The sequence below is a fragment of the Apium graveolens genome, chromosome 4 (genome assembly GCF_009905375.1).
Source record: "Apium graveolens cultivar Ventura chromosome 4, ASM990537v1, whole genome shotgun sequence".
Classification (NCBI taxonomy): domain Eukaryota; kingdom Viridiplantae; phylum Streptophyta; class Magnoliopsida; order Apiales; family Apiaceae; genus Apium; species Apium graveolens.
In genome coordinates this window covers 284,818,547-284,823,376 of record NC_133650.1, presented here as the reverse complement: position 1 = coordinate 284,823,376, position 4,830 = coordinate 284,818,547, and positions in this window count along the sequence as shown.

Below are 4,830 nucleotides of genomic sequence, written 5' to 3'. Positions count from 1 at the left end.
TAAAGTCTCATACCATGCTCTAGGAGCTTGCTTAAGTCCATAAAGTGCTTTGTCAAGCCTGTAGACATAATCTGGATGTTTGGTATCTACAAAACCTGGAGGTTGTTCAACATATACTTCCTCCTCCAATTCTCCATTGAGAAAAGCACTTTTCACATCCATTTGAAAGACAGTAAACTTTTTGTGAGCAACATAAGCCAAAAATATCCTTATGGCTTCTAACCTAGCAACTGGTGCAAATGTTTCATCATAATCAATTCCCTCCTGTTGAGAATATCCTTTTGCGACCAGTCTTGCCTTATTCCTTGTAATTATGCCATCACTGTCAGTTTTGTTTCTAAATACCCACTTTGTACCAACAACAGATCTATTCTTTGGTCTTGGCACTAGGGTCCAGACTTTGTTTCTTTCAAATTCATTCAACTCTTCCTGCATTGCTTGCACCCAATCAGCATCTTGAAGAGCTTCTTCCACTTTCTTTGGCTCAGTCTGAGAAAGAAAAGAATTGTAAAGACATTTATTTGAAGTACCTGTTCTAGTTCTGACACCTGCATCAGGATTTCCAATTATCAAATCAGGTGTATGTGATTTTGTCCACTTCCTTGCAGATGGAAGGTTTTCTCTAGAACTGGATGCTCCCCCATGATCCATGCTATCTTCATTTTCATTTTCTGATGCTTCCCCTGAAACTATGCTCTCTGAGTTGGATTCTTCAGTATTTAGATTTTCAGCATTATCAGAACTTGGCTTATCAGAACTTGATGAATCAGAACTTGAAGAGCCAGATGCATGTTCTGATGTTTCTTGAGATGTGGTAGGATCTTGAGTATGCTCCCCCTGCATATGTGCATTTTCCTTTGATGTAGTTACCACAGTTCCAATAACATCAGAGTTTAATCCATCAGAGTTTACAGTATCAGGACTTAGACTGTCAGGAGTTTCAGTATCAGAATTTGAGTCTTCATTTTCAAATCTCAGCTGATCATGGTCAATGAAATCTTCAAGACCAGTATTCTTCTTGTCATCAAAAGAGACATTGATAGATTCCATGACCACTTTTGTTCTCAAATTATAGACTCTAAAGGCTTTTGTGGAAAGTGGATATCCAACAAAGATTCCTTCATCAGCTTTTAGATCAAACTTTGATAGCTGTTCAGGATGAGTCTTGAGAACAAAACACTTGCATCCAAATACATGAAAATATTTCAGATTTGGCTTCTTTTTCTTCACCATCTCATACGGTGTTTTTCCATGCTTGTTAATAAGTGTTGCATTTTGAGTAAAACAAGCAGTCTGCACAGCTTTAGCCCAGAAATAGGTTGGAAGCTTTGCTTCTTCAAGCATTGTACGTGCAGCTTCAATGAAAGTTCTATTCTTCCTTTCAACAACTCCATTTTGCTGTGGAGTTCCAGGAGCAGAAAATTCCTGCTTTATTCCATGGCTTTTGCAGAACTCTTCCATTATCAAATTCTTGAACTCAGTGCCATTATCACTCCTTAAAACTTTCACAGAATCTTTGACCATTTTATCCAGATGTTTGATATGATCAATCAAGGTTGATGCAGTTTCACTTTTTGTATGCACGAAATACACCCATGTGTATCTGGTGAACTCATCCACTATGACCAACGCATACTTCTTCTTTGCAATAGACATGACATTTACTGGACCAAATAGATCAACATGTATTAGATGATAAGGCTCAAGAATTGATGATTCAGTCTTGCTCTTGAATGAAGATTTTCTTTGTTTGGCTTTCTGACATGAATCACAAAGACCATCAGGAGCAAATACTGTGTTTGGCAATCCTCTCACAAGATCTTTCTTGACCAGTTCATTTATATTATTGAAATTTAAATGAGAGAGTTTATTATGCCAATTCCAGCTTTCTTCAATTGATGCTCTACTCATTAGACAGATTGCAGAACTATCAGTACTTGTTGAAAGCTTAGCTTCATAAATGTTACCACGCCTGTATCCTTTCAGAACAACTTTGCCTTTAGATTTACTCACAATTTCACAGTGTTCTTCAAAGAAATCAACATGATAACCTCTGTCACAGATTTGACTTATACTCAGTAGGTTGTGTTTAAGTCCTGAGACTAGAGCTACTTGTTTAATTATGACATTTCCAAGATTGATATTGCCATATCCCAATGTTTTTCCAATGTTGCCATCTCCATAAGAAACACTTGGGCCAGCTTTCTCCACAAAGTCTGATAGCAGGGCCTTATTTCCAGTCATATGTCCTGAACATCCACTGTCCAGAACTAGAATATTTTTCCTGTTGCCCTGCAATCACAAAGACCACTAATTATTAATTTTAAGGACCCAGACTTGCTTGGATCATTTGGCCTTATTAAGTTTGTTAACATTTGCAGCGGATTTAGCATCAGAGTTTATGTTAACATTTTTCTTATCAGAACTTACACTATCAGACTTTGAATTAGAATTTACACTAGAAGGAACAATGGAAACTTTCTTCAAAGAAGGTTTTATTTGATAATAATCATAGTACAAACTATGATATTCCTTACAAGTATAAATGGAATGCCATAAACTACCACAATGAAAACAAGGATTTTGTGGGTTGTATCTAACAGACTGACTCTTAACTCCTGATTTTGAAGGTAAGGAGTTAATATTCTTATTCTTCCTGCAAAAAGAAGCCAAATGGTTAGAACTTCCACAGTTATGACATGTTTTCCTAGGAGCATCAGGAACATGTTTATAATCATTGCTTTTATTCACACCTTCCTTTCCATTCCTATTTTTCCTAGGTGATTTTACCTTGTTTGCATTCTTGACATCTTTCAGCTTATGCTTAAGCTGCTTCTTTGTCATTAAGCCTATGTTCACTTCAACTGTCTTTTCCTGTTTTAGTTTGTCAGAAGTTAATTTCTTTGTAACTTCTGATTTTTCATTTTCAGACTTTACAGTTACAAACTTAACAGGTTTTAACTTTGGCTTTTGTTTATCAACAGACTTAATTTCTTCAGTTCCTTTATCTTTCTTATCTTCTCCATAACCTAAGCCCTCTTTCCAGTTTCCACTACTTCGCAAATTTTGAGTTGTTTTGCCAGAGTTAGTCCAAGTCCTGATAATCTCTCTTTCCTTTTCTAACTCAGTTTTTAGAGATTCATTTAATTTTAGCACTTCATTCCTAACATAAAAAGCATCATCTCTATCCTTCTGAGTTTGATGGAACATGACTAACTCTTTTTCTAAGAAATCATTTCTTTTCTTAAATGCAAGATTTTCAGAAGTTAATCTTTCACATGTTAAAGTTTGATCTCTATAGCTAACAAACATGGTTTTAAGATATCTTCTCAACTCATTAATATCATCAGTATGAAAAGCATAAGTAGTCTGAGGTACCTTTGTTTCAGCAGCTTCAGAACTGCTCTCAGCACTTTCTTTATCAGCATTTGCCATCAATGCATAGTTTTCCTCACTTTCAGAGTCTGAGGTGTCTGTCCAGCTTTTCTGCTTTGTGACAAGAGCCTTGCCTTTGTCACCCTTTACCTTCTTGTAGTCAGGAGATATGTGGCCTTTCTCACCACAGTTATAGCATTTAACATTGGTGTAATCTCCTCTGTCAGACTTTCCTCCTCTGCCTTCAGATCTTCTGAAATTCTTCTTATCAGAACTTATGCCTTTCCTGGAAAACTTCTTTCCCTTCCTGAACTTCCTATATGCAATCTTTGTGATTCCTTTCACCATAAGAGCACACAGCTTCATCATCTCCTCATCAGCATCAGTCTCAGGCAAGCTTTCAGAATCTGAGTCATCATCACTCTCAGAACTTGATGACTCAGTATCAGACTTTATGAAAAGAGCTTTACCCTTGTCTTTCTTTGAGGAAGCTGCTTTGGGGAATTCTTCTTCAGCCTTAAGAGCAACTGTCCTTGACTTTCCTCCTTTCATCTTGCTTCTTTGTTCTATCTCCAGCTCATGAGTCTTGAGCATTCCATAGATTTCGTCAAGAGTTGTTTCATCAAGATTGTAGTTGTCTCTTATTGTCGTTGCCTTCAAATCCCAGCATTCAGGAAGAGCTAACAGGAACTTAAGGTTTGAATCTTCAAGATCATACTCTTTATCAATCAATGACAAATCATTCAAAAGTTTGACAAATCTATCATATAAATCATTCAATGACTCATTAGTCTTTGAGTCAAAGTGTTCATACTCTTGAGTGAGTATTGTCTTCCTATTCTTCTTAATTGTGTCAGTTCCCTGACACCTTGTTTCCAGAGCATCCCATATCTCCTTAGCAGTCTTGCAGTTGATTACCCTGTTTGACATTACATTATCAATGGCACTATGCAGTAAGTGTCGTACCTTAGCATCCTTAGCAATTGATGCTATGTCTTCAGCATTATAATCACTCTTCTCCTTTGGTACGGTCTTTGCTGCTTCACCTGCAACTACAACAGCGAGTTTGGTTGGTTTGTGAGGGCCTTCCTTGATTCTATCAAGGTATTCTGGATCTGTTGCTTCCAGGAACATGGTCATCCTTACCTTCCATATGGGATATTCAGATGGTCTCAGTATGGGAACTCTGATGGTCTCATACCGACTCTGAATTTGTGTCTTTGGTGGTTCCTCAATTTTGGTAGGCTTAGTTGGAGTTTCTGTGTCCGACATGATAGTTTTTGGATCTTTAACTGTATGTATGTTAACAGATAGGCTCTGATACCAATTGTTAGGTCACACACACACTGTAGAGGGGGTGAATACAGTGTATAGTACACTCAAATCGGACTTTAAGAACTTAAGTAACAGAAAACAAACTTTATTGAAACAATAAACTCTGTTACAGTATGGAAC